This window comes from Hevea brasiliensis, chromosome 9 (assembly GCF_030052815.1).
Source record: "Hevea brasiliensis isolate MT/VB/25A 57/8 chromosome 9, ASM3005281v1, whole genome shotgun sequence".
Classification (NCBI taxonomy): Eukaryota; Viridiplantae; Streptophyta; class Magnoliopsida; order Malpighiales; family Euphorbiaceae; genus Hevea; species Hevea brasiliensis.
The window spans coordinates 37,425,060-37,450,881 of NC_079501.1; positions in this window are offsets into that span (position 1 = coordinate 37,425,060).

A 25,822-nucleotide genomic window follows, 5' to 3' on the forward strand; every position below is an offset into this window, starting at 1 on the left:
GGTGGACGACAACTTTGAAGAAGATAAGTCTTTTTTTTTTCTTTTCCACTGTGTTTGCAATAGTCCTAAGGACCGCGACGTCACATTTTCCGGTTCGAAATTTGAGTTATGATTGACCTCGCAGTCATTTCCCGAGACTCTCGGCTCATTTAACATTTTATGTTCTGTTTTTCTTATTTTTACTTTTCTATCTGGTAATCACTATTTAGTTTCAATCAGGGCTTTTCTAGGTGTTTTAAACATAGTTCTAATCCTCTTAATTGTCCGGACCAATACCGATCACCGGAACAGTGAAATACATAAGACTATGCAAATAGGGGTGTTACACTCCGGCACCGAGTGTGACATGCCTTGCTCTGCTATGCTATAGATGGGTGAGGGGTGTCACACTAATTCTGCCCCTAACCCAACCAAATTGCTAGCACTAGTTAGGTCACCAACTTTATCCAGAACCAAACTGACCTGAATTTCTGGACTTGAATCTATCCAACCAGTTTTGGCAAAAATGTCATAACTTGGTCCACAAAACTGAAAATGTTGTGAAACCAAAGCTAAAACCTCTATAAGACTTAGAAATACAATTTTTTTATTTTGATCAAAACCCAGAACCAAATGGAACTTGGTTAATAGGCTAGGTTAAACTAGCATGCCAAAATCTAAAATTGAACCAATTAACCACTTGACCCCAAAACAGGTTTTATACCATAACTTTAAGTAGAAAACTTCAAAAGGGAATGAGCCCAACTGTTATGGAAACCTAAGAGATAGGGATCCAACTTTCATTGAGGAATCTTTCTCAGATTTTGAGTGTAAGAACCCTAAAATGGGAGACAAAACCAGTGACCTGAACCTGGAATCCTAAAGACACAGGGTACCTGAGTCCAGGCCAGTTAATTTGCTATAAGTAATTTTATAAAACTTAAAAAATTGCAAATCTTAAATCTGAGTGATCCTAAGACATAGGGTAACAACTCCTATGAAGTACATTAGGCCTAAAATTAGCTGTAACATGTCCAAATAATTAGGAAAAAATTGACTCTAGAATCTACCTAGTTCTAGAACCAGAATAAGGCAATGAACCAGTTATGGTACTTTGACCATAACTTGAGTTCTAAAACTCCAAATAACATGATTCAAAAAGGAAAACAAAGATAAGACATATATGAACAACTTTCATAAAGGAAGTGTGGCCAAACAATGGCCATATCTTGAACAATTTGCTAGGTGAAGTAAAGACATCAAATATGGACCTTGAGAAAGGTTCATAAAATAACTTGGTATATGATATGAATGAACTAAAATAATCTGCTAAACATAAAAATAACATGAATATGCATGTGGGACTTATGTTTCCCATTACAAGTGACATGAAAATGCTATGAAATACAATTAGTACATAATATGAAATAATGAAACTATAAGTACTTAAAAATATTATTTTGCCCAAAGTATACCTAGACTTATTTATATAGCATAGATCAATTGGTATACCAATTAGGGACTACAGATTGCAGTACTGCATACAGGAATAATTATTCATAAACAATATATGTCTAAGATGGTTGTTCTACTGGCTTTATGCCTGCCCGTTGGCTATTGTGCCTGATTTTATTTCTAGCTTTATGCCTACTCGCTAGCCTTGTGCCTAACATGACAGATATATATATATATATGTTTAACTAGTATACTCCCGTGTATCCAGTCTTTATAGTTTATTATAGGTTACTTGAGCACAGATAATAGTAATAAGACTGAACATGGAATAAATGAATAAAAAAGATCCTGATTAAATTAATTGCTTCCAAAGTTCTATAAACATGTAAAAGATTTTAAATTTATGAAATTCTATATTTCTTTATAAGATTATACGTGGAAATGATTATTTCAATTATTTAGTTATTTTAATTTCAATTTATGCACCACTAAACAATATGCTTAGTGCGTTGGTTCTTACCATGCGTAGGTACGGGAGATCAGCACTAGCAGCAGCAGCAGTAGTAGTAGAGCCTAGATAGAATTTTGATCAGATCTGCTACAGTGTCGGTGTCACCTAATTAGTTATTTTGGTAGGGCTCATGTATATATATATATGGTGTTGCATTTTGATCATTGTACATAAGTAAATGTTGTAAGTCATTCTAAGATATGTAATTAAATTTTTAGATCATATATAAATTGTACATTATTGTATGTAAATTTTATATGAATGAAATGAAATTTACTTTCTTGAAAATTTTATGAGTAATGGTATGATATGGTACATGAAAAAATTGATATGGGAGATAATGTGATGAAATGGATATAGTTGTTATTAACAGATAAATAGTGAAACCTAACAAGCACAAACAAAACAAAGGAGACTTTGTCAGGGTCTCTACAAAATTAAAATGTGATAAAAAAAAATCTTCACATGGGATATTATAAATAAATTGACATTAAATTAATATTGTACATGACAAGATAGGATAGGGTGTTCCAGTACCAAATGTGGCATACCTTGCTCAGCTACACTATAGACGGGTAATGGATTTCACATTGCCCTTGTTGAGAAGATATTGCAGTCTTTAGCACTAAAATTCAATTTTTTCGTTTGCTCAATTAAAGAGTGTAACATCCTCCCTATACGTGTTCTGTACGTTCTATTGCTCCAGTAGTTAAATAATAGTCGAGGCAAGTCAGGATGTCTAGAACTACACTTCGGTGATAGTGAACAGACATATAATGATGAAATAAATAAAAAGAAAATACAAGAAAAATCAAACAAAAATGAAAGAGAGAAAATGATGCTAAGTTAAACGAGTAAGACCATGGCGATGGGTGATCAGACTGGAAGGCCGTTCGAGCCCGGGACATGAGAACCCTCTGAATCTAATTTTGAGACATAAATAAAGGTTTATTGAAATGTAATTGACACTAGAAATATCAAAGAAAAATTAGTAAATTAGTACAAAGAAAAATGAAAAATCCAGAAACAGACAAAAATCGGTGTTACCGAAAAATCAGGAATATAACCCGAAGTGGGGTATTTTGGTCATTTGACACCTAGTGTTGCCTTTTGACCTCAATGTCCATTAAGAATAAATGATATTTCACTTAGTAAATGTCATGAAAAAAATCAAAATGGGATACAATATGTAAATAGTAAAAGAATGGTGCAAAATGAGCAAATAAGGAAACTTTAACTAATTAAATATTAAAATGAGCTTAGTGCTCCACTAACTTGAATATTGGGACACTAAAATATGCTTTGGGACAGCAGATTGCACTCATTATCATCTTCATCTTCAACCTTTAAAGTTTTGGACGAATTGAACTTCCATGGAAGTCCACCATGGCCAAACTCCCTCCATCACCATGCACCATTGATCAAGCCCTCCTTTCCACTTCTTTCCTTCATTAAAGCTTGCCTAATCACCTTGGGGAAGATATTGGCAACAAGAAAAGTAAGATTTGGTAAAGTTTTGATAAGCTTCAAAAGTGGTAAGTGTCCAAAATCTCTCCCTTGCTTTAGTAAACCTTGTGTTTAGGTTGAGGTGAGTATTTTGGTGAAGAGAAATGAAAGAAATAGTGAGAAATGGACTTGTCCATTTTTGGCAGCCATGAACCTTTGTTGAGCTTGAGTTATTTTTACTTCTAATGAATGGAAATGAAGGTTAATTAATTCAAATGAAAGTTGTAGTAAGTTTGTATCTAAGTATATGCATGTAGTGTTTGAATTAAGGGTGTGAAATGGAACTTTGATGCCTTGAGCAAACTGTCATGTTTGGCAGCCCCTAATAGCATGAATTTGTGTGTGAACATGTAGTTATTAATGATATATGCTAATGTTAAATTGTGGGCAGCAAGTGTAAGTTACATTGAAGTATGATTATGTTGAAGAGTATGTGTAATACTGATATTGAGATATGTTGAATTTTGGTGGAAGTGAGTGTTGAACTTAATGGTGAGTTGTGTGCATTGAGCACTTGAATATTCTGCCCAAAAGTGTTGCTAGAATTGTGTACAATATATATACATGGAAGTGTTATTGATTGAATATTGAAGAAATGAGGAGGAGAAGGAATATCAAATTGGAGGTGTATGTGCTTTGTGCAGGTTGTGTGTGAAGGCAGTACATAAATTAGGCCATAAGTGCCAAACTATGAATCCAATTGGTATGAGGCCAATAAGGGGTGAAACTAGACACCAAATAGGCCAACTTTCATGTAGAAATGTTGCCAAAATTCTGCCTAGAAACTGACCTTAAAAATGACCAAATCCGGATTAGCAACCTTGCAACCCAGATTTTTGACCATATGAACAGTAGTCCTTTGGATGACCATAACTCACTCAAAACAGGTCCAATTGACCTGAAATTTTTACCATGGTTAGTTTAGACATAGATATACAATTCTTATGAAGACACCAAAGCCCAGAAATGGCCAAAACCAAGTCAAATGGCTTGCACAAGTTCAGGTAAAAAAACTGCCGAACCAAAACTGACCTAAAATTGACCAAATTTTGCACTAAAGGTGCAATCTGTCCAGCTTTAGTAAATTGACCATATCTTGGTCTATACAACTCAGAATGACCTTAAATTTTTCCCCGCGTGCAATAAGACATAGAGCTACAATTTTTCTTCTTTGACCAAAAGCTAAAAACCAAGGGAAATAGGAGTTTAAGCTAGACCAATCTAGCACACAAAAATTTAGAATTTGACATTTTACATACAATGATGCTTGAAGCATTTTGGCAATGAATGCCAACTTGTAAAAATGGTAAATTGCACTATATTGGCAGCATATTGAGATATAAATTGTGACATATTGATGCTAGAAACAACTTATCCATATTACCTAAAAAGGTCAACATATGCATTGACTTGTGAATTATATAATAGTTAGTAAACTCCAAAAATTAAAGAATTAAACAATTAATTTATAATGTGCCCTAGTTTGCCTAGTTGACTAGTATGGATAGGTTGGCTTGCCAATAGGATTCTGACAGCTGTTCTGTAAATAGCTTCATGCCATACTGTGTTTTTATGGCTTATTATGCCGCACTGTGACTTTAATACCCTATGGCTATACATATTATGTATTTATTCTTGGCTTATCGCCAGATTGACTATATGGCTTTTTAGCCACGCTATTTGCACACCGGGAGACACTTTGTGACCGATGGTGTGACGGCCCGAGGTACTAGGTACCCAGTGCCAGTATATCCGTTTATCGATGCAGTCGGTATATAGGCTACACGAGCAGTAATTCAAGTACTATTAAATTCAAATACCTAAATCCAGTCTACTGACATACAGTACCACCAAAAATTTGTAAACACTTTATTTACTTTATTTTAGTGTATAATTCTTTATATTTGGCACCACTAAGCAAAATTGCTTAGCGCGTTGCTTTTGTAACGCGTAGGTATTGGAGATACAGCTGGGGAGCCCAGCAGACCTACGACCGGGTGAGACATCAGATCTGCACAGGAGTCCACAGTCATCTACACTGCATTGCATACATGGTAGGACTTAGGATATCTTGTATTTTGTACTTTTGTTGTATATTTGAAATTCGGCCCTGTATTTTGTAATGTTATGAAAGCTCTAAAGTTTGTAGTATTTTGTACATATTAAATGACATGGAGATTTTCTATATATATTTAAATTATTATGGACTGTATTATGGAACTGTTTAATGATTGTAAAAGTTTATTGACTTTACTGAGAAATAGAGACTGTAAAATATTTGAGATTTTGATATCATCATATTAAACTGTTTTCAACAGGTTTGGAAGGACAGTTTGTCCTAAATATAGACGGCACCTTGCCAAATTTTTATTACCAATCTTGAAACACTGATTTTATCAAAGTATGACAATAGTATCAGCATGATATGAATATTACATAAAAGACTTCTTAAAATCAAATTTAGTTCAAAAATGAAATAATCACAAACTAGGTGTTCCGGCACGCCGTGTAGCATGCCTTGCTCGGCTATACTGTAGACGGGTGAGGGGTGTTACATTTAGTGGTATCAGAGCACGGTTTAGGCGTTTCTGGACCTAGATAGATTGCACATCATGCATTGCATTGTAAGTGTTAAGATGACTCTAATGCAGATCTTTTGCTTTGTTTTGTTATTTTGATCAGAATATGGACTCCACATCGCAGAGAGCGGTCGATGAGGAAGTGGAAAGTCATGCTCCATCCATGACTGAACCAGGAGATAGGAGGGAACCTGCTCCACCAGTACCAAATGCACCAGCCACATTTCGGCAAATGGCTGAGTTCTTTAGACAGATGGCAGGAGTTATGCCACCACCACCACCTCCACATCAAAAATCTCATATGGAGAGACTCAGGAAGTTTGGAGCAGTGGACTTTCTGGGCAAAAGAGGAGATGATTACATCACGACTAAAAGCGGTTGGATGAATCGGAAGAGTCTTAAAACAACTTCATTGTACTCCAGAGCAGAATTTGGAAGCTGTTGTATCACTACTGCAGGATGATGCATACTAGTGGTGGGATACAGTAACTAATGAGGTGCCACCAGAATAGATAACTTGGGATTTCTTTCTCACTGAGTTCAAAAAGAAGTATGTGGGCAGTGTATACTTGGAAGAGAAGAGAAGGGAGTTTATTACCCTACGCCAGAGACAGCTGACAGTGGCTGAATATGAAAGAGAATTTGTCAGACTGAGCCGCTATGGGCGGGAAATAGTCCCTAATGAGGCAGAGAGATGCAAGAGATTTGAGGAAGGACTCAATGATAACATTAAAGTAATGATTACAGTCTTGGGGATTACAGAGTTTGCCAAGTTAGTGGAAGCTGCACTGAAGGTTGAAGAAGTTAGAATGAATGAGCAGAACAGAAGGGACAGACAGCAGAAAAGAGGTCAAGGTTAAACCAGTACATCTTCTGCCCCTATCAAGAAATTCAGAGGTTCGCCTACTCAGAGTTTTAGTAGAGCACCAAGTCAGGGTCAGTCACAGAGGCCCAAATCTCAGTTTGCACCAAGAAGAGGCCAGTCCACCCCTTCAATGGCTAGCTCTCCAGGAACAGGGTACAGGGGACCAGCCCCAACAGTATCTGTTGCTTGCCTACATTGCCAAAATTGGCATAGGGTGAATGTTGGAGGATGATAGGTGCTTGTTTACGGTGTGGATCTATAGACCACCTAGTTCGAGATTGTCCACGCAGAACTGTTACAACCACTCCGGTATCAACTGATAAGCCTGCCCCTCTAGCTCCAATGGGTAGAAGGCCGGGTAAGGCTGAGGCAGTCGGTACTTCACAGAAACTAGTGTCAGAGTCTGTGGAGAGAGCAGAAGGCAGAAAACTAGCCAAAGCCTATGCTATAAGGGCACAGGAGGAACAGGATGCTCCAGATGTTATCAAGGGTACTTTCCTCCTTTATAATACTTCTATGCATGCATTAGTGGATCCTGGATCTACTCATTCATATATTTGTATCAAGCTGCTCATAGAAAAGGGAATACCAGTGGAGGAAAGTGACCAAGACATCCTGGTCACAAATCCGCTAGGCCACAGTGTGGTAGTAAACAAGGTGTATAAGGGCTATTCATTGAATATTCAAGGGAAAGAGTTCTCAGCAGACTTAATCGAATTGCCTTTCCATGAGTTTGATGTGATTTTGGGAATGGACTGGTTATCCCATCATCAGGCAATAGTAGATTATAAATTGAAGAGAATCTCCCTGAAAATTGCTGAGAACGAAGAAATAATAGTAGTGGGTGAAAGGACAGATTTCTTGTCCAATGTCATCTCAGCTACAGTTGCAAGGAGATGGTTGAGAAAAGGGTGTGAAGCCTATCTGGCACACGTGGTTGACACTAGGCAGGGTAAACTTAACTTGTCTAACATACCCACAGTAAGGGATTTCTCTGAGGTATTTCCTGAGGAATTGCCTAGTTTACCACCAGAAATGGAAGTTGAATTTGCTATTGAGATTATGCCGGGTACAGCTCCCATTTCAATTGCTCCGTATATGATGGCACCTGCTGAATTGAAAGAGTTAAAAATCCAGCTGCAAGAATTATTAGACAAGGGGTTTATACGCCCCATTGTGTCACCTTGGGGAGCTCCGGTACTATTTGTAAAGAAGAAAGATGGGACACTGACGTTATGTGTTGACTACCGGCAGTTAAATAGAGTAACAGTGAAGAACAAGTATCCATTGCCTAGAATTGACGATCTGTTTGATCAGTTGAAGGGAGCTGGTGTTTTTTCTAAGATTGATCTCAGATCAGGGTATCATCAGCTAAGGGTTAAGGATACAGATGTGCCTAAGACTGCATTTAGAACCCGGTATGGGCATTATGAATTCCTGGTGATGCCATTTGGGTTAACAAACGCTCCAGCAGCATTCATGGACCTTATGAACCGTATCTTCCATCCATACTTAGATCAGTTCGTAGTGGTCTTCATTGATGACATCCTGGTGTATTCCAAGGATAAAGCAGAACATGATGAGCATTTGAGAATTGTTCTGCAGACTCTAAAAGAGAAGGAATTGTATGCTAAATTGTCCAAGTGTGAGTTCTGGTTGAATGAGATTGCATTCCTTAGACATGTAGTATCAGCTGAAGGGATTAGAGTGGATCCCAAGAAGATTGAAGCAGTAATGGAATGGAAGCCTCCCAGAAATACAACTGAGATCATAAGTTTCTTGGGGTTAGCTGGATATTATAGAAGATTTGTAAAGGGATTTTCCCTGATAGCTGCTCCAATGACCAAATTACTACACAAGAATATGAAATTTGACTGGAATGACAAGTGTCAAGCCAGTTTTGAGAGGCTGAAGGCTATGTTGACAGAGGTACCAGTGTTAACACAGCCAATGTCTGGAAAAGACTTTGTAGTCTATAGTGATGCCTCACACAATGGGTTAGGGTGTGTACTCATGCAAGAAGGGAAAGTGGTCGCATATGCTTCCAGGCAGTTAAGGCCACATGAAAAGAATTACCCTACTCATGATTTAGAGTTAGCAGCAATTATCTTCGCATTGAAGATATGGAGGCATTACTTGTATGGAGAAAAATGCTACATATACACAGACCATAAGAGTCTGAAGTATCTGCCAACCCAGAAGGAACTTAATTTGAGACAGAGGCGATGGATTGAATTCCTGAAAGATTATGATTGTGTGATTGACTAACACCCTGGGAAGGCAAATGTAGTCGCTGATGCTTTAAGCAGAAAATCTATTGTAGCATTAAGATCTCTGAATGCCCAACTATCCTTAGCTCATGATGGAGTTATTTTGGCTGAGTTGCAAGTGAAGCTGAATCTGTTACAACAGATACAGGATGGGCAGAAGACAGATGGAAAATTAATGGCTGTTATGGGAAAAATCACTGAGGGGAAGGAAACTGAATATAAAGTGAAAGAAAATGGGTGCTTGTACTATAAAGAAAGAGTGTGTGTTCCAGATGATAAAGAATTGAAAACCAGTATTCTGAAAGAAGCACATAACAGTGTGTATGCTATGCACCCAGGAAGCACAAAAATGTACCATGACCTGAAACTCCGATACTGGTGGCCAAGTATGAAGAAGGACATAGTTGACTATGTAACTAGATGCTTGACATGTCAGCAAGTCAAAGCAGAACATCAAGTTCCATCAGGTTTATTACAGCACATAAACATACCTGAATGGAAATGGGACAGAGTCACTATGGACTTTGTCAGTGGTCTACCTCTCACTCAGAAGAAGCATGATGCAATATGGGTGATTGTGGATAGGTTAACCAAATCAGCACATTTTCTGCCAGTTAGAACTGACTACTCACTGGAAAAGCTAGCAGAATTGTACATCAGTGAGATAGTTAGACTATATGGAATTCCACTTTTCATTATATCTGATAGAGACCCGAGGTTTACATCTAGATTTTGGAAGAAATTACAAGAATCCTTGGGCACACAACTCCATTTTAGTACGGCTTTTCATCCTCAGACGGATGGACAGTCGGAAAGAATAATCCAGGTAAATTTTGAAACTCATTGAGTTATTGTAAACAATAATTGAACTGATAATGATAATAATAACTGAATATATGTGATAGGTTCTCGAGGATATGCTGAGAAGTTGTGTTATTGAGTTTGAAGGAAGTTGGGACAGATACCTTCCACTGGCAGAATTTGCATATAATAATAGCTATCAAGCTAGCATACAAATGGCACCCTATGAAGCACTGTATGAGAGAAAATGAAGAACACCTGTATGTTGGACTGAATTAGGTGAAGATAAGCTAGTGGGGCCAAACTTGATAAAACAGACAGAGGAAAAGGTGAAACTGATAAAGGCCAATTTGAAAGTTGCCTCAGACCGACAGAAATCTTATGCTGACTTGAAAAGAAAGGACATTGAATATGAAGTTGGCGAGAAAGTATTTCTTAGAGTATTACCGTGGAAGAAAGTGTTGAGATTTGGGAAAAAGGGAAAATTAAGCCCTAGGTTTATTGGCCCATATGAAGTTATTGAACGTGTGGGACCAGTAGCCTACAGATTAGCCTTACCACCTGAGCTGGACAAGATACATAATGTGTTCCATGTCTCGATGCTCAGAAGATATAGATCAGATCCTTCACATGTCATCTCAGCAGAAGAAATTGTAGTACAACCTGACCTGACATATGAAAAAGAACCAATTAAAATCTTGGCACGAGTGGTAAAAGAGCTCAGAAACAAGACAATTCCACTAGTGAAAATCCTATGGAGACACCACAACACGGAAGAGGCAAAATGGGAGAGTGAGGAGACAATGAGACAACAGTTCCCTCAGCTCTTCACATCAGGTAAATTTCGAGGACGAAATTTTTATTTAGAGGGGAAGAGTTGTAACATCCTCGCTATACGTGTTCTATACGTTCTATTGCTCCAGTAGTCAAATAATAGTCCAGACAAGTCAGGATGTCTAGAACTACACTTCGGTGATAGTGAACAGACATATAATGATGAAATAAATAAAAATAAAATACAAGAAAAATCAAACAAAAATGAAAGAGAGAAAATGATGCTAAGTTAAACGCAGTAAGCATAAATGATGGGTGATCAGACTGGGAAGGCCGTTGCCGACCCCAGGACCGCGGAGAACCCTCTGAATCTATATTTGAGACATAAATAAAGGTTTATTGAAATGTAATTGACACTAGAAATATCAAAGAAAAATTAGTAAATTAGTACAAAGAAAAATGAAAAATCCAGAAATAGACAAAAATTGGTGTTACCGAAAAATCGGGAATATAACCCGAAGTGGGCTATTTTGGTCATTTGACACCTAGTGTTGCCTTTTGACCTCAATGTCCATTAAGAATAAATGATATTGCACTTAGGAAATGTCATGAAAAAAATTAAAATGGGATACAATATGTAAATAGTAAAAGAATGGTGCAAAATGAGCAAATAAGGAAACTTTAACTAATTAAATATTAAAATGAGCTTAGTGCTCCACTAACTTGAATATTGGGACACTAAAATATGCTTTGGGACAGCAGATTGCACTCATTATCATCTTCATCTTCAACATTTAAAGTTTTGGACGAATTGAACTTCCATGGAAGTCCACCATGGCCAAACTCCCTCCATCACCATGCATCATTGATCAAGCCCTCCTTTCCACTTCTTTCCTTCATTAAAGCTTGCCTACTCACCTTGGGGAAGATATTGGCAACAAGAAAAGTAAGATTTGGTAAAGTTTTGATAAGCTTCAAAAGTGGTAAGTGTCCAAAATCTCTCCCTTGCTTTAGTAAACCTTGTGTTTAGGTTGAGGTGAGTATTTTGGTGAAGAGAAATGAAAGAAATAGTGAGAAATGGACTTGTCCATTTTTGGCAGCCATGAACCTTTGTTGAGCTTGAGTTATTTTTACTTCTAATAAATGGAAATGAAGGTTAATTAATTCAAATGAAAGTTGTAGTAAGTTTGTATCTAAGTATATGCATGTAGTGTTTGAATTAAGGGTGTGAAATGGAACTTTGATGCCTTGAGCAAACTGCCATGTTTGGCAGCCCCTAATAGCATGAATTTGTGTGTGAACATGTAGTTATTAATGATATATGCTAATGTTAAATTATGGGCAGCAAGTGTAAGTTACATTGAAGTATGATTATGTTGAAGTGTATGTGTAATATTGATATTGAGATATGTTGAATTTTAGTGGAAGTGAGTGTTGAACTTAATGGTGAATTGTGTGCATTGAGCACTTGAATATTCTACCCAAAAGTGCTGCTGGAATTGTGTACAATATATATATGGAAGTGTTATTGATTGAATATTGAAGAAATGAGGAGGAGAAGGAATATCAAATTGGAAGTGTGTGTGCTTTGTGTAGGTTGTGTGTGAAGGCAGTACATAAATTAGGCCATAAGTGCCAAACTATGAATCCAATTGGTATGAGGCCAATAGGGGGTGAAACTAGACACCAAATAGGCCAACTTTCATGTAGAAATATTGCCAAAATTCTGCCTAGAAACTGACCTTAAAAATGACCAAATCCGGATTAACAACCTTGCAACCCAGATTTTTGATCATATGAACAGTAGTCCTTTGGATGATTATAACTCACTCAAAACATGTCCAATTGACCTGAAATTTTTACCATGGTTATTTTAGACATAGATCTACAATTCTTATGAAGACACCAAAGCCCAGAAATGGCCAGAACCAAGTCAAATGGCTTGCACAATTTCAGGTACAAAAACTGCCGAACCAAAACTGACCTAAAATTGATCAAATTTTGCACTAAAGGTGCAATCTGTCTAGCTTTAGTAAATTGACCATATCTTGGTCTATACAACTCAGAATGACCTGAAATTTTGCCCCGCGTGCAATAAGACATAGAGCTACAATTTTTCTTCTTTGACTAAAAGCTAAAAACCAAGGGAAATAGGACTTTAAGCTAGACCAATCTAGCACACAAAAATTGAGAATTTGACATTTTGCATACAATGATGCTTGAAGCATTTTGGTAATGAATGCCAACTTGTAAAAATGGTAAATTGCACTATATTGGCAGCATATTGAGATATAAATTATGACATATTGATGCTAGAAACAACTTATCCATATTACCTAAAAAGGTCAACATATGCATTGACTTGTGAATTATATAATAGTTAGTAAACTCCAAAAATTAAAGAATTAAACAATTAATTTATAATGTGCCCTAGTTTGCCTAGTTGACTAGTATGGATAGGTTGGTATGCCAATAGGATTCTGACAGCTGTTCTATAAATAGCTTCATGCCATACTGTGTTTTTACACTTATTATGCCGCACTGTGACTTTAATAGCCTATGGCTATACATATTGTGTATTTATTCTTGGCTTATCGCCAGATTGACTATATGGCTTTTTAGCCACACTATTTACACACCGGGAGACACTTTGTGACCGATGGTGTGACGGCCCGAGGTACTAGGTACCCAGTGCCAGTATATCCGTTTATCCAGTATGGTCAGTATATAGGCTACACGGGCAGTAATTCAAGTACTATTAAATTCAAATACCTAAATCCAGTCTACTGACATACAGCACCACCAAAAGTTTGTAAACACTTTATTTACTTTATTTTAGTGTATAGTTCTTTATATTTGGCACCAATAAGCAAAATTGCTTAGCGCGTTGCTTTTGTAACGCGTAGGTATTGGAGATACTGGGAGCCCACAGACCTACGACCGGGTGAGACATCGGATTCGCACAGAGTCGAGTCATCTGCACTGCATTGCATACATGGTAGGACTTAGGATATCTTGTATTTTATACTTTTGTTGTATATTTGAAATTCGGCCCTGTATTTTGTAATGTTATGAAAGCTCTAAAGTTTGTAATATTTTGTACATATTAAATGACATGAAGATTTTCTATATATATTTAAATTATTATGGACTGTATTATGGAACTGTTTAATGACTGTAAAAGTCTATTGACTTTACTGAGAAATAGAGACTGTGAAATATTTGAGATTTTGATATCATCATATTAAACTGTTTTCAACAGGTTTGGAAGGACAGTTTGTCCTAAATATAGACGGCATCTTGCCAAATTTTTATTACTAATCTTGAAACACTGATTTTATCAAAGTATGACAATAGTATCAGCATGATATGAATATTACATAAAAGACTTCTTAAAATCAAATTTAGTTTAAGAAATGAAATAATCACAGACTAGGTGTTCCGGTACGCCGTGTAGCACGCCTTGCTCGGCTATACTGTAGACGGGTGAGGGGTGTTACAAAGAGTCCAAAGACATTAATGCATTCTCTCTTACTGAACTCCAAAGCTCCTTGCTAGTTCATGAACAAAAGTTGAAATGAAGTTCAATAATAGAAGAACAAGCATTAAAGGCTTCCACTCCTCCCTCAAACTCTAGAGGAAGAGGAAGGGGTGATTGAGGTAATAGAGATGGCAGTAGGCATTTCAAAATTGATGGTGAGAAATCTTTAGGTACAGACAGAGGACAGGATTAAAACTTCAACAAATCTAAGATAGAAGGCTTTAGATGTCATAAATTTGATTATTATCATTTTGAATTTCATCCTAAGCTACCTAATGATAAAGAAAGGGGAGAGCAATCAAATTTTGTAGAAAAGAAAGAAGAAGAAAATTTATTGATGGCATTTCAAGTCAATGACGCACCTAAATTGGATGTTTGGAATGTGGATGCAGGCTGCAGCAACCATATATGTGGAAGTAAGTCTTTTTTTTTTTCTCATTTAGATGAAAGCTTTCATTTTACTATGAGTTTTGGTGATTATTCTACTGGGTATGTGATGGCAAAAGGTGAAATTAGTATAAGAAACAAGAATGGTTTTGTATAAAAAATTTTAAATGTTTTTATGTACTTGACTTGAAAAGCAATTTATTGAGTGTTGGTCAATTGCAAGAAAAGGGTTAGATAATCACTATTCAAAAAGGTGCTTTTGAGATATATGATCTTTCTAGAGGAGCTATTGCTATTGTTCAAATGAGTTCAAATAGGTTGTTTCCATTATAAAGTGCTCAACTTTGCTTGCTAACTAATGTGAAAGAACTCTCATGGCTTTGGCATTTTAGCTATGGCCATTTGAATTTCGGTGGATTACTCTTCAATAGAAAAATATGGTTATTGGTCTTCCCCAAATTGCTACTCCTACCTAAGTTTGTGAAGAATGTGTTGTTGCTAACAACATCATTCTCAATTCCCTCAAGGAAAGTGATGGAGAGCAAAGAATGTCTTAGAGCTGATATATACTGCAAGACAATGGGTTAATCCCAATGCTTTTTCTGCATGGCAATTTGATAGCATTGGCAATATCACTTGAAATGTAATTATTGATTACGAAATTGAAAAACATTGAGAAATTATACTCATTCAACAATGCTTATTAAAATACATTAGTATTTAAGTGATACTTACTAATTTGGCAATGTGTTTTTTATTGCGTTGCTAATTTTTAAAATATTACTAATACTTTGTCAAATGCGTTGTCAATTTCAAAATATTTAACAGCGCTTATCCAAATATGTTAATATTTAAGTCATACTTATTGATTTGGCAACACTTTTTTTATTGCATTGCTATTTTTTAAAATATTAACAATGCTTTGTTAAATGTGCTGTCAATTTCAAAATATTTGACAATGCTTATCAAAATACATTAGTATTTAAGTGGCATTTACTGATTTGTCAAAGATTTTTTTTTATTGCATTGCTATTTTTTAAAATATTACCAACACTTTTGTTAAATGCATTATCAATTTTAGAATATTTATTCACACTTATTTTATTGTATTGTCATTTTTTAAAATATTTATTTCAGTTTATTATTCTATTTCTTTTAATAATTTAATTTAATTATTATTTTTATTAACTATTTCTTAATTTATAAATAATTTTTATTTTAATAATTCTCTACAAATATATTTCAACATTTATTTCAAAATTTAATATTTCAATATTTTATTATTAATATTAATGTAAATTAATCTCTAAATAATTACTAAGATTAAATCTCCTTAAGTAATTAATTCTAATATATATATGCAATTCAAAAAATTTTTTAATATATATATATATAATTCAAGATTCTTCTTCCTATGTCAATGTAAACTGATGAAATTTAAATTTTGTTTGTTTATCTTTGGCTTTTAAAAAAATTGAATGATATTAAATCCTATTCTGAAAACTCTGTAAGATATAAAGACAAATCACATGTGAAAAGAAGAGATTTACTGAATTTTGATAAAAAAAAAATGCATAAGGAAATAAAAAGTGGCGCTTGCGGTGCGGACTCAATTACATAAAATAAAATATTTAATTTTCTTTAACATGTACAGTGCAACATTTTTTTAACAAAAGTAATTTCCCTCTCCTAAAACTTCTTTCACAAACAATTACCCAAAACCAAATTTCATTCAAAAGCAAATTCATCCAAAAGTAATATCATCCATCCCTGTCACCTAGAAGTGAATTTCATCCCTTTCATCTAAAAGAAAAACAGTTTTAATCAGTTCTCACGATCACCTCCTTACCTGTCTGTTTGCTGATTTACAATCCCGCAATTGCTCGAATCGCGAATAAGTAATATAGTAGTGAGTAGAGTATCGTTCCTATGAGGATTTTGTTGGCGTAAGTACTAAGTTAGACAATAATTTTGATTGTTTATACTATCGAAGTTGGGGAGAGATTAATTATAAACTACTACTATGAATATTGGGAATTAAAGGAAAGTAAAGTTCGGAATTTAATCTAAAAGAATCTATGAAGTAAATAATTTCAGAATTAAGATTTTACACTTTAACCCTATTATGAATTTAATCTTGCTTATTCAACAGATTGAGGATTGTTACTTTGATGGTAATCGTAATGTATCCTTGGTCCTCTCTCAAGGCACCTAAGGTATATTTTGATTAATCTAAACCCTACTTTTGTGGTGATCAATCTTAATTAAAATCCTTTAAGTTCTTTGATTAACTGTGAAATTCTGCAAAGGATGTTAGCCTATCTCTAGGTCAGATTTTCTAGGTTCAAAATTTTGATTTCTAATACTAATCTTCACCTTTTAGTTCTTCAACTAGTATCTTATATCATGACTAGGTTGGTACCAACACAAGCATGCATTAAGAATACAAAATTTTGAATCAAAGAACAAAACTCAAATTCATTAAATAAACTTAGTATGTATCCATAACATAAATTAAAAGTGCTACTCTTCTAATTTTAGAATTAAACAAACTACTCACTCATGGTGAGTTTAACAAATATATTATAATTAAAATAAAAAACGTAAAGCAATTTGAAGAAATAAAACAAAAGAACCTTGAAAAAGATTTTGCAGCTTTGGACTTTTGGAACTTTGGCTGAGGGCTCTTCTCCTTGGTGCTGATGCAAGTTCTCTTCAAATGGCTTGGAAAACTAGGGTTTAAAACTAATTCTAAATTGGAAGACTTCTTTTGAAGATGTGTGTGTGTCCTCTATTTGTTTTGGTCTTTTAGTATTTATATCAGGTGTTTTAGAGTCATGTTTTAGAGTCCTAAGAGCCTTAGAAGTCTATTTGGAATGCAAAAAGTGGAGTTATAGTCATATTAAAAATCCATCTACTACAAAGAACACGGCCCATGTGGCACTAAACAGCCTTAGGGCGTGTAAATTTCTGGATGGAATTTGGCTTCGTTTAGGTGGAAGACAGTAGGTTAGGTCTACACAGGGTGAAGTACATGGCCCATGTATTGTCTTCCTTTCTTTGGCTATTCAAGTTTAGATGTCCAGAGAGTTACACGGGGCATTGTGAGGTACACGGGGTCAGTTACACGACCCTTGTACTGTGGCTTCTTATGTTTTCTTTAATCTTCTCTTCTAGGAGGGTTACACTGGTCTAACTTCATTCTTACATGCCCGTGTACTATGATGTAGCAGCTTTCCTTGCTTTTCCTTCTCCCCAAACTTGTCAATTTGACTCCTATGCCTTGTTGTAGCACCCATATGTTCGGTAGTGCGTTCTACAGTTCCAGTGACCAGTGTTGTTCGGACAGCTAGGATGCCTAGAACTACACTTAGATATGGGTGAAAAGACATAAAATAATGAAATACAAGAAAAACAAAGGAAAAATAATAGTAATGAAATGTAACCAAGTTAAACGAGTCGAGAACCATAGCGATGGGTGACCGCACCGGGAAGTTGCAGCGTGGACCGTTGACTAGCCCTGGACTGCGGGGAACCCTGAAAAATATTTTTAAGACTTAAATAAACATCTATTGAAGTATAAATATCATTAGAAATTTTAAAGAAAAATTAATTAATTAGTATAAAGAAAGACGAGAAATCGAGAAAATGACAAAACTCGGTGTTACCAAAAAATCAGGAATGCAACCCGAATAGGGGTATTGTGGTCATTTGACACCCCGAGTTGCCTTTGACCTAAATTTCCATTAAAAATAAATAATATTAAACTTTAAAAATACCATGAAAAATTAAAATTAGATACATTATGTAAATAGTGAAAGTGTGGTGGCCAAATTGCAAAAATTGAAAAGTTTAACATTAAAATAGATTTTTAATCAATTAGTGCTCCACTAACATCACTTAAGTGGACAGCCAACTCCACTAACTCCATCTTCTTCTTCTTCTTCTGCATTCTTCTCCAAGCCAAACCAAATTCTCTCAAAAATTCTTCTATGGCCGCACCATACCACAAGCTCCATCTACCATGATTAAGCCATGGTTTCTTGCAAATTTCTTCATTAAAAGTGGTGTATACCTCTTGGGCAGATTATTGGGAGCAAGAAAGTTAAGTTTTGGTGAGGTTTTGAAGAACTTCAAAAGTGGTAAGTGAGTGTTTTCAATTCTTGTTTCATTAAAAGTGTAACCAAGGTTGTGGGTAATTGATTTATGGAAGAATTTTTGAAGTTTGATGTTTTAATGGAGATGTACATTTTGATAGCCATGGAAATTCTATATATGTAGCTTGTTTTTACTTATTTATGTCTAAGATGTTGTTATTGATGGCAGCATGGATATGTGTATAATGGTTTGAATTTGGACATGTAAATGAGGTATGTCATGTGGTTAATTGTTGTAATTGGACTTAGAAAAATTCTGAGTTATAATGTGTTTGTTGAGAGTTGTTACAAGCTACCAAAATTACCAAAAATATGAAGTAAAGTGTGTTAATATTATGGTACAAACCAGAATTGGCATGGAAGAATTAATTTGCTAGGTGTTGGATGTGTTATTGGCAAGGATAAACAATATGTAATAGGGCAGTGTATATTTTAGCTTAGAACCTTAAGTGTGTGACTCTAATTGGTATGAGACCAATTGGAGGTGAAACTAGGCACAAAATGTGCCAACTTTCATGAGGGAAGCTTACCAAAATTCTGCCTAGAAGGTGACTTGAAAAATGACCAAATCCGGATTAGTGAATTGAAAGCCTGAAAATTGACCATTTGGGCAGCAGTTAGTGTTTTGGCCATAACTCACTCAAAACAGGTCCAATTGACCTGAAATTTTTACCATGAATAGTTTAGACATAGATCTACAATTCTTATGAAGACACCAAAGCCTAGAAATAGCCAAAACCAAGCTAAATAGCTTGCACAAATTCAGGTATCAAAACTGGCCGAGTCAAAAGTGACCTAAAAATGACCTAAAGTTACCATTTTGGTGCATTCTGTCCAGCATTGGTAAATTGACCATAACTTGGTCTACACAACTCAGAATGACTTGAAATTTTGCCCCGCGTGTAATAAGACATAGACCTACAAGTTCATAGTTTGGACCAACACCCGAAAATAGAGGAACTAGGTCGTCCAGCTAGGTCAAAATAGTACACTGAAATCCAGCAAATTGCAATAAAATGCAATATACTTGAAAGTGAATTTGGTAACATGTACCAACACTAAAAGGCTATAAAATGTGACATATTGGTAACATTAAACCTAATTCATCTAGAGTGCATCGAGAGTCAACATTTTAGGTTGACTAAGAAAAATAATAGAATTCAATAAATTAATTATTAAGCCTTCTTGTTAGAGACAGTTTAAATGAGTACTGAAATACATCAAATTGTGTGTTTCAGTTAGCAAAGACTCAGGGGAGGGGAAGGAAACACTGAGTCAGGATCAAGAGACATTTATCAGAGGTTTGTGCACAACTAGTTTTTAACTGATTTTGTTATGAATATTTCATATGATTAAATGACATATTTTTCTTATGTATTATGTTTAACAAGCATTGGATTTAATTCAATGATTATTAAAATTATTATAGTATGTATGAATTTAGCTTTGTGAAATGGTATTTTCACAAGTATTAAGCATTGTTGTGAATTGAATAAATTATGTTTTGAAAAATTGTGATAGAAAATGTGTTGAATTGTGATGGGCAATTTGCATGGAAAAATGCAAATTTATTATTTGAATTGTGATGAGCATAAAAATTATTGGATATTGGAATTGACTTTGAATCTAATTGTATTGTGATTTATGCTCACTGAAAGGATTGTGATATTGTTTTATATCTCACTATAGATGCTTGACTAGATTATTACCCTTCTCTCTTATTTGTTGAGAAGACAATGGAGTTAGTTGTATTTTGATTACCATGGTATGTGCACAGGCTTAGATTCTCCTCTTATTAGAGATTAGATCTAAGTTCTTATTTGTTATGGCCCTTTCGGAAGATTCATTATTGTGATGTGTACTGTGCACGATGATTCGACCTCCCCGACCATAGGGAGTTAGAATCCGATTCAACCTCCCTGACCATAGGGAGTTAGAATCACCCCAAAGATGGCCCTGTCAGATTAATCTTGCATAGTTAGTGAGACAAAGAATGGTTTTTGAGATAAAGAACGGTTTTTGAGATAAAGAATGGTTTTTGAATAGTAAATAATTGTGATTTCAATTATGATTTATGTATAATCGATTTTGTTGGAATTATCTTAAATGGTTAGTTATGATTTGATAAATTGAATTTTGTGATCAAAGTCATTTTATGCAAATAATTTATATTATTGGCAATGAATATTTTGAGTTTTGAAATTTGATGAGCATTCAGATTTCCAAATTATTTGCTGTAAATTTTGTCAATGTATATTGTACTATGTTTTAAATTATAGTTGTGTACCACTGAGTTCACCACTCAGCGATAGCTTTGTATGCTGTCGTAGGTGAAAAGAGCATAAAACAATTAAGTAAACTTCTTTGAAGAGACATTCAGATTAGCTCCAGGTGTATCATAGGTATACCCATATACATAGGTTTTTATGTATGCATGTAATAATATGTATGTAAATTATTTGAGCAGTTGTATAAAAACTCTTGTAAAATATTTTGGTATGTAATTAAATGTAAATTATTGTAAATGTAAATTTGAGATTTCATTTACTTGAATAGTTTTATAATATAAATTTTGAGTCTTGTAATCAATGAAATTTTTCTTTATGATGAGATTGGTTTGAAAATGAATTGATTGTTTATTGAGATTTGAATTGTGAATTGAAATGAAGTTATTGGAGTTGTATTTGAGAAAACATATTGGGAGTATTTTCTTTTGCAGGATTGAAGAACTGTTTTCTCAAAATATAGCCGGTACTTTGCCGAAATTTTGAAAAAATTTTATAACACCAGATTTTAATCGATGATTTAAATTTCACGAAAATTGTTTTAAAATCCCTTGTAGTATATCTAATGGGTTATCGGTAGGCAAAGTACGGTAATTCATTAGGTGTACTATGGGATCATGTTACATCTTACGGGATAGTAGGGTGTGACACTTGTACTCCCTTTTGAACACCTGAAAAGATACACAAAACACGAAATTTAATGGAGATTAACAAAATTGATAAAAACTAATGAAACTAACTAAAATGCATGTAATTAACTATCTAAATGCCATGAAATGTAGTGGAATTATGCCTTAAAATACCTATATGATACAAGTGTCTCACTCTCCTATTTAGTTTCCACGTATTTTCTTTAGAAATCTCATCAGATTGAAGCTATCGTCGTTTATGTACCGTTGCATTCTTGCTTTTGGTCAATTTCCATTGAGGCATTTCCTTCTTCCTTTGTTATATTGTGAGTAAGAGGCATGAATATGAGTTAGAAAATTTTGAATGTTGTGTAATCCTGCGATTGCAATTGAAAGAAGAATTGAGGCTGGGTTAGAAAAATTCAAATGTTGAAAAAACTAAATTAATTTTCTTTCTTAGAGTTTTATTGATTTGCAATTTTCTTTGGAATTCGGAAAAATTCAATTCAATTTTTTTTTATATGGATTAAATTGTTCTTGTGATGATCTTGACAAATGGGTTAAATTGTTATTGCTCTTTTTGCTTCTTCACAGCAGTAAGTCAACAGAATTCTTAGTAGTTTTAGAATCTGTATGTAAAATCATTACATCTAGCGATGGCTTTTTTTTTTTTTTTTTGAGTTGCATTTGTAACGGTTTACATCTTTGTTTCCCTTTCTTTTTAGTTAAAAGAAAATTACAATTGGGATTGTGAAGTCTTGCTCTTAGCTAGGGTTGTCAAATGTACAATTAGGGAAAACAAAAATATTATTAATTTTTGAACTTGTATGTAAATTCATTGAATTAAAAGAAAAAAAAAAAAAGAAAACAATAACTTCATTCCCACTACCAATCTAACCAAATTAATTAGTTTTAATTTTCATAAGCCAACAAAATCCTTTTCTCATTACATAAAGACGAATAATTAAAAAGAAGGCTAAGTCATTTTGTAAATTTACAATTTAATTTGATAAATTTAATTTTAGTAAATTTAGCTAAAATTAACATATTTGTTGTGAATTTATTCAATTAACTAAAATTATTGTTTCAATTTTGGTAATTTTGTCAATAAAATTATAATGAAGAAGTGAGGTTATATAATAATTGTAAAAGCTTAAGTTTGTTACCTAGACAATTCCCATTCCTCTAATCCCCCATTTGAAAAGCGTGACCCACATTTTATTGATTCACAATCAATACAGAGACGCATATCGAGTCTTCAAATATGTATTATACTTCAAACACTACAAGAAATTAAAAAAATAGCGACAAAAATTATCGACTACATTTACTTCTATTTCGTAGGTAATTAAGATTACCAACGAATTACCGACGAAATTTTTTTCGTCCACAAATTTATGCGTAGGTGATTTTTACCGACGAAATAGAATTCGTAGGTAATTTTACCGACAACAAGGCATTCGTAGGTAATTATGCTGACAAAAAATTTGTAGCGAAATTGAGATTTGTTCGTAGGTAATTTCGTGGAGGTTGTAGCTTAAAAATGAATTACCAACTATTTTACCGACGAAAAAATATGGTAGGTAAAATGAATTTAGAAATCTAAGAATTGCCAACCAATTTTTTGGTCGGTAATAATTTTTAAAAAATTTTACCTACCATTTTATTTCATAGGTAAATTTTTTAATATTTTTTAAAAATATTTACCTACTACTTTATTTCGTTGGTAAGTTTTTAATATTTTTTTAAAAAATATTTGCCTACCAAATAGTTTTCGTAGGTAATTTTTTTTAACAATTTTAATAATTTTTAACTACCACATTATTTCATCGGTAAAATTTTTTAAAAATAGTTTTGCGCATTAAATTTTAATTATTAATGGCTTAAAAAAATTTTAATTATTAATGGCTTAAAAATAAATAATGCATAACAAATGCAAATGCAAATGCAAATGCAAATGCAAATGCAAATAATAATAATAATAATAATAATAATAATAATAATAATAATAATAATAATAATAATAATAAAATCCAATAATAATATTAATAATAATACTCCATACATGTTATAAAATAAACATAAACTAAACAATAATATAAAAATATTAAAGTTTAATAAGTTAAAGTTAAGATATAAAACCATCAATCCTGATCTGGTGGAGGTGGAGGTGAAGTTGGGGGTAGAGGTATTGGTAAGCCTCTGACTAATCTCATCATCTCCTCCATCATTGTTTTTCTCATGTCTTCCAAACGTGTCTCAAATTGCTCTGTAATAGCTTGTTTCTCTGCTTGCCTCTGTTGCCTCTCTTCTTCAAGTTGCTTCTTCAAATGTTCTACTTCTTGTTGTAAAACAGCAGATTGAGGATCATGTGATGAGGACCCCCTAGAAGAAGATGCTCGATGTGAATGGTAAATGACAGATGATTGTGATCCAAGCCCATACACCATCCGTCTCTTCTGGCCAGCCTCAACAACATCCAAATAAATTTGATTCTCATCGATGGTGTCAGATGTAGTTTGTTGGAGCTCTTTCCTTCTAGCCACTATCACTTCCTGTATGTAAAAAATAGAAAAATTTGTATTAATTTATGATATGATATAATAGAAAAATTAATTTATTTGAAATAAATAATTAAGCACCTACATTTATTTGCCTTGACTTTTCATCCACAAATTTTTCTTTGTCATGATTGCAAGTATGAGTTTGAACAAACAACTCATACCAATTGGGCCTTCGACCCAAATCTTTCTCCTGTAACATATAAATAAATAGTTATCAGAAATAAACTATAATAAATCTAAACAATTTATTTTGAAAAAAAATGGACAGAGTTTCCCCTATATTTTTGACATTTTGTCCTGTCAGAAATCAACAAATATATAATAACTCAATCTCAGAACAATCCAAATAATTATTGAATGACAATTCCATCAACAATAATCATATTTGCTTATTATATAATAATTAATGAACTAAATATGTATATAGGAAAATAAATTTAAATTTAGATGAAAATTAAATATATAATATCTAATTATGAAAAGCTCACCATTCTATCTGACCATTCTTGAAATGATATAGATCCACCTGTGTGGGTGGATGGCCCTAGACCATCTACAGCACCACGGCGGTTTCTCGAATTAGTCTCAGATCGTCGAATGACAGAAGGGTCCTCCCAATGCTGCTCAAATCGAGCCCATGCTTCTTCACTAACATATTGGGGCTTTTTTCTCTTTGCCTTGAAATCAGATATCATGTCCTTGTACCTTTCAGCAGCCTTTGCTTGCCAACAAACCTTTACCCCTAGTTCCTCAGCAGTAGTCCAGCAATATTTTTTCTACGATATAAAATAATACAAATTTTTAATGATTTCTATATTTCAAAATATGGAAAATAATAAAAAAAAAAACTTAAATAGATGTTACCTTGAATTCCTCCCAGTAAAAGTCCTTGGTTTCTTTTGGAACAGTCTTCCACATGACACCTGCAGGGTGTATCCGCTGCTTGAAGGAGTTCATGATCACTCGAGCTGCTGCAGATCCGACAGAAAACCTGGACATGAAAATAAGGTATAGGGAGTTAACACATGTATCAATTTCATTTATAAACCAAGTAGAATTTAGTTATTTAACTCACTTGTTTCCTTCTCAAACTCTAAGGCGGATTCGCCCTGCTGAATCAATCTCCAATTCTGGTTCAGGATGAGAACCTTGTGAACTATCAGGTAAAGTCTCTTCGCCATCTATAGGTGTATCCTCTTGGCCAACCACATGTGTGTCAGCTTGGACTGACTGTTGTGAATGAGGTGTCAAAGGCTCACTTTCCTCATTAGTAAATGGTGTTTGGGAAACAGCAATAGTATGTCTACCCCGCACCATATCTGTATAATGCATAAACATGAGAATAAATGTTAATTTGAAAGGAAAAAAAAAAAACTCTTTTCCATCGAAAATCAGGTAGAGTGTCCCCTCAAATTTGAATTTCCTCAAATTTCAACAACACAACCTGCAATAAAAAAGCATTGCCATATTGGCCTTCACAACTATTACATGCATCTCCTTTATACAAATTCACTGTTCA